The 12,931-nt window shown below is 41.3% G+C and overlaps 1 protein-coding gene across 2 annotated transcripts in view; it reads right to left on the bottom strand.

The window, feature by feature from the left end:
- BTBD3 (BTB domain containing 3) overlaps positions 1-10,632 on the bottom strand; it is a 39,139-nt gene extending 28,507 nt beyond the window's left edge. The window contains exon 1 of one of the 2 annotated variants that reach the window (XM_029222160.1): positions 10,510-10,632. The gene's annotated coding sequence lies outside the window, so the exon portion shown is untranslated. Of the gene's footprint in view, positions 1-3,747; positions 3,797-10,509 lie in introns of those variants that run through there. The other variant, XM_029222156.1, reaches the window with a different exon arrangement.
- Positions 10,633-12,931: the final 2,299 nt, after the last annotated feature.

The following is a 12,931-nucleotide window of genomic DNA, read 5'->3' as shown; positions in this document are numbered from 1 at the left end:
CAATGAATTTGGTAAAGTTGTAGGATACAAAATTAATGCACAGAAATCTCTTGCATTCCTATACACTAATGATGAAAAATATGAAAGAGTAATTAAGGAAACAATCCCATTCACAACTGCAACAAAAAGAATAAAATACCTAGGAATAAACCTACCTAGGGAGACAAAAGACCTGTATGCAGAAACCTATAAGACACTGATGAAAGAAATTAAAGATGATACAAACAGATGGAGAGATATACCATGTTCTTGGATTGGAAGAATCAATATTGTGAAAATGACTATACTACCCAAAGCAATCTACAGATTCAATGCAATTCCTATCAAATTACCAATGGCATTTTTTACAGAACTAGAACAAAAAATCTTAAAATTTGAATGGAGACAAAAAGGACCCCGAAAAGCCAATGTGGTATTGAGGGAAAAAAGCGGAGCTGGAGCAATCAGACTCCCTGACTTCAGACTATACTACAAAGCTACAGTAATCAAGACAATATGGTACTGGCACAAAAACAGAAATACAGATCAATGGAACAGGATAGAAAGCCCAGAGATAAACCCACACACCTATGGTCAACTAATCTATGACAAAGGATGCAAGGATATACAATGGGGAAAAGACAGTCTCTTCAATAAGTGGTGCTGGGAAAACTGGATAGCTACATGTAAAAGAATGAAATTAAAACATTCCCTAACACCATACACAAAAATAAATTCAAAATGGATTCGAGACCTAAATATAAGACTGGGCACTATAAAACTCTTAGAGGAAAACATAGGAAGAACACTCTTTGACATAAATCACAGCAAGATCTTTTTCGATCCACCTCCTAGAGTAATGGAAATAAAAACAAAAATAAACAAATGGGACCTAATGAAACTTCAAAGCTTTTGCACAGCAAAGGAAACTACAAACAAGACAAAAAGACAACCCTCAAAATGGGAGAAAATATTTGCAAACGAATCAACGGACAAAGGATTAATCTCCAAAATATATAAACAGCTCATGCAGCTTAATGTTACAAAAACAAACAACCCAGTCCAAAAATGGGCAGAAAACCTAAATATACATTTCTCCAAAGAAGATAATACAGATGGCCAAGAAGCACATGAAAAGCTGCTCAATGTCACTAACTGTTAGAGGAATGCAAATCAAAACTACAATGAGGTATCACCTCACACCAGTTAGAATGGGCATCAGAAAATATACAAACAACAAACGCTGGAGAAGGTGTGGAGAAAAGGGAACCCTTTGCACTGTTGGTGGGAATGTAAAGTGACACAGCCACTATGGAGAACAGTATGGAGGTTCCTTAAAAAACTAAAAATGGAATTAGCATATGACCCAGCAATCCCACTCCTGAGCATATACCCAGAGAAAACCATAATTCAAAAAGACACATGCACCCCAATGTTCACTACAGCACTATTTACAATAGCCAGGACAGGGAAGCAACCTAAATGCCCATCGACAGACGAATGGATAACGAAGATGTGGTACATATATACAATGAAATATTACTCAGCCTTAAAAAGTAATGAAATTGGGTCATTTGTAGAGACGTAGCTGGATCTACAGACTGTCATACAGAGTGAAGTAAGTCAGAAAGAGAAAAACAAATGTTGTATATTAACACACGTATGTGGAACCTAGAAAAATGGTACAAATGAACTGGTGCAAGGCAGAAATTGAGACACAGATGTAGAGAACAAACGTATGGGCACCAAAGGGGGAAAGTGGCGGGGGAGTAGCGTGCTGGTGTGATGAACTGGGAGACTGGGATTGACATATATACACTAATATGTATAAAATCGATAACTAATGGGAACCTGCTGTATAAAAAAGTAAAACAAAACAAAAACAAAGCATAAACACAATGATCCCATCTTCAAAGACAAGGCAAATGCATCAGGTGATACATTCAGAATGTGGTGCTTGTGAAATTTTATTTGTAATATGTATGGTAACTGAGGCTAAAATGTTTACACTCTCTGAATATGGGGACCTCCCCTGCTCATATACTATTAGAGAAAAATAAAGTAGATTTTAAAAAAACTAAGTAATTAGATAGTTTTTGAGGAAAAAAAATTAGAAATTGAAGAAAATGTTCACATTTTTGTGTTCAGGTTACTGGCATTGGGTTTACACGTTTCTAGAGATACATACATCGTGGTTTTGGTTTATTGTCTATTCTTTGGCTGCCTTCACAATCTCTAAAATAATCATTTTTCTGGCACATGACTCACCTTATTTGCACAGTAATTGCCACAGTAAAAAGCCTACAAATATTTCTTGCTCTATCAAAAGAGGAGAGGGAGTCTGATGTTTCTGAGGTATTCTCAGATTTAAAGGAGACAAAAGGAGACTCTAGAAACTCTGTAAGCAAAATGGTTGCTGCAGGGATGGCCACAACACATGCTTGTCCGGGAAACTGAAGCTAAAGGCCTGAGAGCTTTTGACTTTGTGGATTTAATATCATGTTCAACTATGTGCTTCTCTGTGCCTCTGAAGGATTTCAAAATCACCTTATAAAATAACTTATTTCAGCTAGAACCTCAGAGGATAAAAGGACTTAAAGGAGACTGAGAGATGGGGAGATATCCTGAACAGCAAGAAAGCACAAAAGGAGAAAACAAGTGGTTGCATTCCACTTTAACAGATGGGTTAAAGAATAAACAAAGGAAAAGCACATCACTGATATTTACCAGGGAGCTCAGGCTCCCTGTATTTCGAAATGTTCCCAAGGTGAACCCACTGCCCACCATTGCTTAAAAAACAGAAATCCAAAGAGAGCAGGTTCTAGAATTCAATTCACATCATTCAGATGTGAATCGAGTCAGTTGGCTAAGGCTTTCTGACAGTTAAGTGACCTGTTCCTACACACTGGCACAGTTTAGCACTTTACAGACAGTATCCTATTTAATCCTCATAACCACTCTCTGTATTATTATACCATTAAAATTATACATGTTCTTCAACTTCCCCGTTGCTGATGGGATGCTAAATCACCAATGCTAGATCCACAGATGCCAAAGGACTACACTGCTTTATGAAAAATTCATTGGAAAAAAAATGGAGAACGCAGACTATGTTCATTTATTCAAAAAACATTTACTGACCATCTTCTATGTACCACACACTTGGGACACATTAATGAACAGACATAAAATACCTGGCCACATGGAACTTACTGTCTAGCAGGGACGGGAAAAGAGAATTCACCAAAAATAAACAATAAATAAATAAGTCATACGGTAATTTAGAAGGTAGTAGATGCTATGGAGAAAGGAAAATGTAAAGCATTCCAAGAGGGATACCAGACACAGTTTGCAACTGTAAACAGCATAGACAACACTGACGAGGTGGTTGGTAGCTCAGTGAAGACCTGAAGGCAGTGAGGGAGCTGGCCATGAATGCATCTGGGGAGAAAATACTACAGGCAGAGGGAAAACCCAGCACAAAGACCTAAAAGTGGGAATGTGCCTGGAGGGTTCCAGGATCAGCAAGGAGGTAAGGATGGCTGGAATGGAGAGCATTCCATCGCAGGGAGAGGAGTGGGGAGGAGGTCAGAGGTCTTGGTAACCAGAAAGTGTCAGGCTTTGTGAAACATTATGAGGAATCTCGACTTGTACTCTGAGTGACATGGAGAGCCAGAGAAGGGTTTTAAGCATATGCAACCTATGGTTGTTATGTCAATAACATATTAAAGGAAGGCAGGGAAGAAGAAAGGAGAGGCCACTGCATACCATCCAGGCAACAGGTGCTGGAGACTTGGAGGAAGGTGCTTGCAGTAGACGTGAGAAAAGGGGTTGAACTCCTGGATTTATTTGGAAGACAGGATTCTGGATACATCTGGAAGACAGAGCAGCAGGATCTGCTAACAGCCTGGATGTAAAGTGGGAGAGAAAGAGAAGAGTCAGGATGATTCCAAGGTTTCGGCTCGAACAACCCCAAAAATGGAGCTACCCCGACACCAAAATAGGGCAGGCTACAGGGAGAGCAGGTTTGCAGAGGAACATCAGAAATTCTGTTTTAGTCCTTAAAATTGAAGTATATTTTACGTATTCAAGTGAAGAAGTCAAAAAAGTAGTTGGACATATGCATCAGGAGTTTAAGAGACCTACTTCAACTGGAAATACACATTGGGAGTCTAAAGGAGCTACATGGTACTTTATTAAAATCTTACAATTGTTTGTGACAAGAGTCCCACAAGAACTGAGCCCTGAAGTATTCCAAATTAACAGGCTGGTGTGAAAACAAACAAACAAAAAGCACACACGTTTTTAAAAAAATGACTGAAAAGCCAGTGGTACAGAAGGAAAAGCAGGAGACTGTGGTGTCCTCAAAATCAAATGAAGAAAAATCAAATCCAAAGAGAGAATGACCAATTATATCAAGTGCTGCCAAGAGTAAAGAGGAGAATTGATTGTTGGATTCTGCAATTTACAGTATTTTCTTTTGAAAAAGCCCTGGTGACTCTATCCCACACAGCCCCCACCACATAAGACATGAATATCTACTGAATGTGATGTTATCTTTTAATTTTGTCACAAACTGAATTCATTTTTCTAAAGAATTATTCAGAAGGAAGGATTTACTCCAGTTTAGTATTTGGGACTCAAGTCAGTAGATCTGTTAAGAAATACCAGTGATAAACTGTAGCTGCTAACAGTAATCTGCTAATTCCTATTAGCAGATTACTGCTAATTGAATTCCATTCAATTCCTATCCCTTAAAAAAAAATAATAAAAATACCTCTAGGTAAATTGGAAATAAAAGGATAGATTTCCTCTGTCCTGATGAGGAATTATGATAAAACAAAAGCCAATACTGTACTACTGTTTTTTCTATTAAAGAACAAAAGTTTGCACATTACTGCCATTACTATTTGATAATGTTCCAGATGTATTTTATAATGTTCCAGAATGCTAACACTAGTGCAGCCTGCCATAAAACCAAAATAAAAGGTATAATTATTAGAAAGAAGTAGACACAAGTGTCATTACGTAACTAGGAAACCCAAGAGAATAAACTGCAAAGCTCTTAGAGTAAGAACCAGCTATAAAATAAAATTACAAAAATCAACAACCGTCTATGTCAGCAATAGGCAATTTGAAGAACCCATCACAACAGCAACAAAAACATAAATACCTAAGAAGAACCCTAACAATAAATATTAGGACTTATATAAAGAGTAAACAAACAAACAAAACACCTCTGTTAAGAGAAAGTCTGTATAACTTTTCACATCCCTTCAGAGAAACACTGACTACTTTACATGTACATGACAGTCCTTGCCAACGAACCAAAATAACTGGATATTTCTCAGTTCTAAGGATTCATCTGCAGAGCATTCCAGGTTAAGATGGCACGTTTAACAAAACATTCAAGCACATCCTCTCTCTAAACTCCACAAAAATGGCAGTAAAGAGTTCTTTCCGGGTCTTCCCTGGTGGCGCAGTGGTTGAGAGTCCGCCTGCCGATGCAGGGGACACGGGTTCGTGCCCCGGTCCGGGAAGACCCCACATGCCGCGGAGCGGCTGCGCCCCTGAGCCATGGCCGCTGAGCCTGCGCGTCCGGAGCCTGTGCTCCGCAACAGGAGAGGCCACAACAGTGAGAGGCCCGCGTACCGCAAAAAATAAAAATAATAATAAAAAAGAGTTCTTTCCAGAAGACAATGATGCAAGGACTTGAAGAACTGTAGTGGAAATTACAACAAAATCATGAAAGTGGAAAGCAGATGGACAAGTAGCAACTCAGCAGCCCTAAGAGTGAAATGCTCCACCACCAGTGAGAAAAGCTGAGAAGCACTCCAGTTTGCTTCAAAACTGGAGAAGGGTAGCGGGCTAAAATAAAGTTAGCAGCCTTACTTCCCGGATGCCCTTCCCACCCCCTGGCTGTGGAGCTCTGGCCCACAGTCCCTGCCTGAGCCCAGCAAGACCGGAGACTGATTCTTGGGAGAGTAGATAAAACAGGTAAGTATTTGGACTGTGACAGCACCAGAACCTTCCCCAAAGTGAAGAGGATGCTAAGACTCCAGCCAGATGTCTCCCCAACACTGGCAGCTGGACCCTTTCCTCAGTGCAGGGTGCTGCCTGATGACCACCCTCTGATCAACCCAACAGGAAAAGACCTCGTATGTGGTCCCAGTGAAAAAGAAACCAGTAACAGTCAAAAGACTGACACTGAGGAGCCTAAGGGGATGGCTGGAGGGCAATGAGAGATAGGGGACCACTTATTTTACAATAAGTATTTTAGTATTCTTAGATTTAAATTATGTGCATGTATTAGTATAAAGATAGTAATACAATTTTTATTTGAAAGGACATGACTATAATTATGATTTTTAAAAGAACAGTGTGACTTCCTCTAGCAGATACTTCTATATATTCTAAATGTACATTTAAAAAGATTTAACATTGATTAAGATAAGAGGTCAATGATAGATAAGTAAGACCTAAAACAGAATCAGACCCAAAAGCTAGTCAAGATCTTAAAATATAATAAAGGGAAGACCACAACCCATTGAGGAAAGGATGGACTGTTTAACAGATGGTGCTAGTAGACTAGATGGGCTGGCTCAGGAGGAGAAGGTGCTGTAAAACAATTCACATCCATGTACTAATATAGAACTAAATGTACAAGTCTAATATATTTCCAAAATTTTCATTTCATTTACCTCACGTCTGTTTATATTTTCAAACGTAAATATTTACAAGGAAAAGTCATAATGGACAAGATGGAGAGAGCTGACTACATAAAAGTAAAAATATCCTGTTGTTTGGAAAACACCATAAAGTAAATTAAAAGACAAATAACGAGGTGTGGAGGAAAAAAAAATTACAAATATGATAAAGGCACAATGCTCTTTACATTAAGAGCACATTTATATTATATGCTCTTTATATTACGAGCATATGTTATATAATATATATAGAATATTTAATTATACATATATTATCTCTTTATATTAAAAGATACTTTAACTCGTTTTTAAAAATCATTTAACAATAAAACGGACAAAGTACCTGGACAACTCTCAGAAGGCAAAATGAACAAATAAAAAGCAAATTACTAATTTCACTAGTTACCAAAAAAATATGAATTAAAATAAGACCACATTTTTATAGAAGATTAGGAAAGATTAAACACTGGAGTGCTGATACTATGGAAAGACCGTTCAGTGTGTAAGGGCATCGATGTGTTCTGGCATAAGCAATTTGGCAAAAGGCCTCAAGAGTCATAAAAGAGTTCACCTCTGCCCCAGGAATTCTGCTATAAATCTAGCCTGAGCAAGTCAGAGACAGTAAGACTTTCAGACAAGGGCATTTACCCCAGCTCTGCCTGTGTGTCTGCTACTACTTTCTGAGCCTACATCCTTTGCCAGACTCTGTTGAAGACCTTCCTCTATCTGGTTCATTCCATCGCTCCAAAACTCTATGTTGCCGGCACAATTACTACCCCCATTCTATGGATAAAGGAAGCACAATCAAATAATTAGGTAATTAAGGTCACTTAGATCGGAAGTGGCCAAGCTAGGATTTGCAACCAGAATTTAATATCATACCTCCAAACACTGAAAATGGAAATATGTCAAAAAAGAGAAAACTAGCTAAATAAACTTTGGCATACCCATCATTAAAAATCTTATTTTCAAAGAAGATTTAAGGGCATAGGAAATGTCTGTGATATATTAAGCGAAAAGGCAGCATTTAAAAATACAAATGAAATTAAAGTGCCAATTTTGCTTAAAAGTATATATACGCAGACAAATAAAACGGGACAAATGGAAGCATATCATCCCATGAACAGTTGATTATTTCTGGATGTACCTGTGATTTTTATTTTTTTAAACTTTTTTTGGTAATTCCCAAAATGTCTACAACAAGGACAATGGCTTTTTATTTTAAAATGTTTAAAAACCATAGAAAGAACAGAAATTCTCAACTGTAGATGCTTAGAAGGCCTCAATTTTTAAACATGGAATGAAAAGATTAGGTGAGCAGTTACTGCCTTAGCTGCACAGCATTACTGCTGAACTACAAGGTCCATCAAACGAGAGAGGATTTTCCACTATTATTTTCTTCTCAGAGTGAAATGGGGAAAATGAGCCTTACGGAATCTGCTTGATAACCAGAAAGTTAACTAGCACATAACACAAGAGTAAAGAAAACCTCTGCAATCCCCAATAGATGCTGGGAGTCACTATACTACCATAAGCATTTTGAACTGACTGATCGAATTCTGATTATTATTTACACAGTAAAGTTGGAAAGATTTCATAAAAACAAAAAGCCTAAAGACAGGTAAATATGTCTGTACTATTTTGTGTGGAACAGTTTTAAGAGTTCCTTGCAAGGTAAACTGGAATTAGTTGGCTGCGGAATATCTGTTTTGAACATAAAAGAATGAACATTTTAAAAAATTATCTGCGTTTGGATGTGTGTGTGTTGGGGAAGGGAAGGAGTGGGTGAATCTGTAGACAAACTGTGCCTTTCCTTTGTTATTTTAAAGTATAACGTTACAAGTGGTTTAACTTTTTGCAAAGAATCATGGCAAAGCACTTTCTAGGAACAAAACAATTTACAAACTGACAATGACATTTTTGGGCCACAAATTAGCAAAGGTTTTTGCATGGATATAGGATTATATTTCACTTTTAAAATTTCTTAAATATGTCTTCGGAGTTTAGAAAAATGATGCATATATTTCGTAGATTTGTGTGCCCCAAAGGAAAAAAAAAATTAAAAAAGTTGCTTCCACCTCTTTTGGAACTTTGTTACACAAGTTCTTAGTGCAAAGACTGGTAAAGGTAGAACAGCAGAGCTGCTAGCATTATCACTCCATACAACAGCATTAATAAATCTGAAATTACTTAGTGAGAAAAAGTGGAATTGAGTGAACTCACCCTTAACTGAGCTGAGGCCAAGAACTGAAAAGGGACATTCAAAATCTTTAGAAAAGTTAGAGTCCTATTCAGAAAACCAAAGGTAGACCCGTCCACTTCCCCTGGAAGACCCGTTGCTGTGGTAACCTGCAGTCACCCCTCAGAGTCGGTACATGCTGGGGGAGGGGATCCTCCCAGAGGCTGGGGGATGGTTAAGAGGGGAAACGGGGGAGGGAGGAGGAAAGAGGGTTAAAAGAAGATGAAACCCCTTGGGTGCGGCAGGGGTCAGGAAGGTGGGCTTACTACTAGGAAATTCAACACGCCCAAAAGAAATTCAAAACACCAGTTAAAACAATGTCTGGACGCTGGAGTCGTATTATACAGTTCAGCTAAAGTTTGAACCATTAGAGGCGCTTCCCTCCCTCCCTCCCCGGCGGGAACAAACCACTCTTTGTGAGTTCCTGTCTATGGAAAACGAAGCCAGAGTTTCGTCTCATCAGTTACAAACTGAATGCTACTTCGCAAAACTAAAATCTTGACTTTCTTAAATTAAACCTATGCTTCCCAAACTCTGCTGCACTATTGAAATCACCGAGGGAACTTTATAAACTACACACCGTGTTTTAATTGGTCTGGGGTGCAATTTTGAGCAGAGTTTTAAAAGTCTCCAATGATCCTTTTGTGCAGCCAGTTTTAGGAACTACAGTACTCTAAGAAAGGAAAAAAGAAAGCACAGTTATCTCCCTTTGTCTTTTTACGGCTAATAATAGAAATTAGCTGGCTTTCTCCAAGCACACACAGGACAATAGGTTTCTTGATAAATAGGAGTCCCCGGTATGCCCTAACAATACTTTCTTTGAGATTAAAAAAAAAAAAAAACTGGCAACATAAGCCCTTTCTTCCCAAGAGAGCAAATATCCTTCTTACCGAAACACCAAACTTACACATCTATTTTAAGAGCGAATTGGCAGTGAATACAGCTCAGAACTTGGAGGACGAGCTCCAGGACCAGAAGGAAACTGAACCCGCAGAAGCCCACCAGCATTCGCGGGGGTCCTGCGGCCACCGGGGCTGGGCGAAGGCCGGGGTGTCGGTCGGGCCCCGCAGGCTGCGCCCCAGTAAAGTTGTTCCAGGGAACTTTGCTCCCGTTTCCAACCCACGCCTCCCCGGGAGAGGGGCGCGGCCCCGCCACCTGCTCGACGCCTAGGCTGTTCGGCCGCGCCCCCTCCTTGGACCTCGGCCACCTTCGGGGGTCGCGCACTCAATGAGCGCCCGTACTGCCGGCAGGAGCCTCGGGGGGTTCGCCTCGCCCCTCCCCGGCGTCCTCAGCTGCAGCTAGCCCTGCCCTCGGGCCCGGACGCCAGGACCTCCGCGCGGGGCCAGCACCGTCCCGCCTGGAGCTCTTCCGGAGCCCCACCCGCGCGGCCAGTGCCTCTCGAGCCGGGACGGGGGATCCGGGCGCCCCCACAACCCCTGTTCCGACGCCGGCCGGTAGCCCCGTCCCTGCCCAGCCAAGCTCTGCCGCTCCGGCCCGCGGCCGGGAGCGCGCCCCTGGCCCGGCGGTCCGACGCTGCGCACGCGCGGAGGCGCCCGCCCGCTCGCTCACGGTCCCCTCACTCACCGCTCGCTGTCCTTGTCGCCTCAGGCAGCGCCCGCCGTCTGCTTTGCTTACTGCTCGCTGCCCCGGCTCGGTGCCCGCTCCTCAGGCCCCGGCCCGGGAACTCGGGGAACCAGCGCCCGGCGGGCTCGGCGGGCACCCGCACGCAGGGCACGCTCCACGGGGCCGCGCACGCGCGCACCCGAGCGACGGGAGGGGCGGGGCCGAGCGAGCTGCGCGCCCGGAGGCGCCCCTGGATACCGGGCATGCGTAGTGCCTTTCCCTTCCAAGGGTCTGGTGGCGTAGTGGGCTGTGACCCTGGACCTGTGAAACGTAGGGAAGTGGAAGAGGGCCAAAAGTCACCCTTCGCTGAGAAGCAAGTTTGCTCTTGTCTCACCAGTTGCAGTCTTCTTCTCTGTTATCATTCGTCAATTAAGGTGTTAAATATTTATTGAGCACCTACTTTGGCCGAGCCTTTGTGCAGAACACAGGGCATCCTCAGGTAATGGTGAACCGATTGCATTTGGCTTTGGGATTCCTTTTCGGGCACTGAATCCAGCCCTCTCTTTGAACAGATGAGAAACGTGCATAAATAGAGATCATCCAGTACCTGAAACTGCAAACCTTAACTACACTGTTGAGCAGTTTGGGGAAGGAGAGTTACCTCTGGCTGGGGTGATGAGAAAACTTTGAGAAGCCTGGAAGGGTAAGAGATGGAGTCAGAAGATAAGCTCACCTGGGAGGAAGGTCAACGCAAAGGCAGAAAATACGAGCTCATGAACCTTCTTGGGGACAAGTTTAATCTGAATGTGTTTTTCATAGTGAAGGGCAAAAACGGTGGCAGGAAGGGTACTTGAAGCTCGTCTGGAAAAGATTTTTGATGCTTCACTTCAAATTTTCAGCTTTTTTTAGTGGATAACTGATAAATACTAAAGGTGTGAGGGAGAAGGGTCTGGTGTTTCTGGCGGTCTGATTAGATGCAGAATTTTGGAATATAAGGTGAAGACTAGCAGTGAAATTCTGTAGAAGTAGAAGGGTCCTGAATTCAAGTGTTGGCATCAGAAATAGAATGCATGGAAACGTTTTCAGAGATTGTGAGATTGTGAAGGACAGGATTCCCTAGTTTTTGTCACTGCCTGTTTGGGTGTAAAGAATTGTTTCTCATGACAGACACCTACTTCATTAGATTAGATCATCATCCTTGGTAGATATTTATTAGTGGATAAATTAGACCTTTAAAATGTACAGCTACAATCACTAAATGCTTCTTTTAACATGAGTTTGGTCCTGGGAGAATACATTTCTACTTAATTAAAAAAACATTAATTTGAGAGACAGTATATGTAGTGAAAAATATATGGACTTTGGAAAACAAAAACCCCTTTTATAAAGTCCAGGTGCTCTGAAACAAACTGTCTGATGTCATGCAAATTACTCAATATCTGTGAGCCTTACTGTGTTCGTCTGTAATGTCAGGGAGGAAGAAATTTTCCTCTTCCCTTTTAGGTTCTTCTGGCTGGTGTAAGAATTCAATTGAGACAGATTAACAGAAGAAAATCAAACAACAGTTTAATAACATATGTGCATGGCAGAGAGCCAGGAAAATGGAGTAACTCACCAAAATGACTGACACCCTTATCTTAAATATTATCTTCAGTTTAAAGGCAAAAGAAGATGTTATGGGTCGTGGTTTGGGACTTGAAAGGGGGAGAAGGCAATTCATATAAATGTTTGGTAAATGTTTGCTGGGTCAGGCAGAGACAATGGGACACAGAGTGGACTTTGATCTCTAAGCCCTATTCCCCTACCATCCCTAGCCCATATTTTTCGCAGGTATCTCTGGTGATTGCTCTATTCCTGGAATAGGCCCTATATCTAAAATTTTTAGGCAATTACGGGGGGAAGGTCAGAATTTCTTCCTGAGTCTTTTGGGCCTTGATTGTTTTCAGTTCTAAAAAAAATCTGCATACCAAAGAGACATTTTGGGGTGGCAAGTTTTGTTCCCCTACAGTAGCATGGAATCATAATATTTACCTTGTATGATGGTTAATTTTATGTGTCAGTTTGGCCAGGCCACAGTACTCAGATATTTGGTCAAACATAGTCTAGATGTTTATGCGAAGGTATTTTTTTTCAGGTGAGACTAACATTTAAGTCAGTGGACTTTGAGTGAAGCAGATTGCTTTCCATAATGTGCGTGGGCCTTATCCAATCAGTTGAAGGCCCAAATAGAAAAAGACTGACCTCCCCTGAAAAAAAAAAAAGGAATTCTGCCAACATACTGCCTCTGGACTTGAACTGCAACTCTTCCCTGGGCCTCCAGCCTGCTGGTTCACCCTGCAGATTATGGATTTGCCAGCCTCCACAATCATGTGAGTCAATTCTTTAAAATAGGTCTTTCTCTCTCTCTCTCTCTCTCTCTCTCTCTCTCTCTCTCTCTCTCTCT

The sequence above is a fragment of the Monodon monoceros genome, unplaced genomic scaffold (genome assembly GCF_005190385.1).
Source record: "Monodon monoceros isolate NGI ecotype Baffin Bay Population unplaced genomic scaffold, NGI_Narwhal_1 Super_Scaffold_13, whole genome shotgun sequence".
Lineage (NCBI taxonomy): Eukaryota > Metazoa > Chordata > Mammalia > Artiodactyla > Monodontidae > Monodon > Monodon monoceros.
Note: the sequence above shows the minus strand (reverse complement) of the source record. Positions and strands in the feature narration are given on the sequence as shown.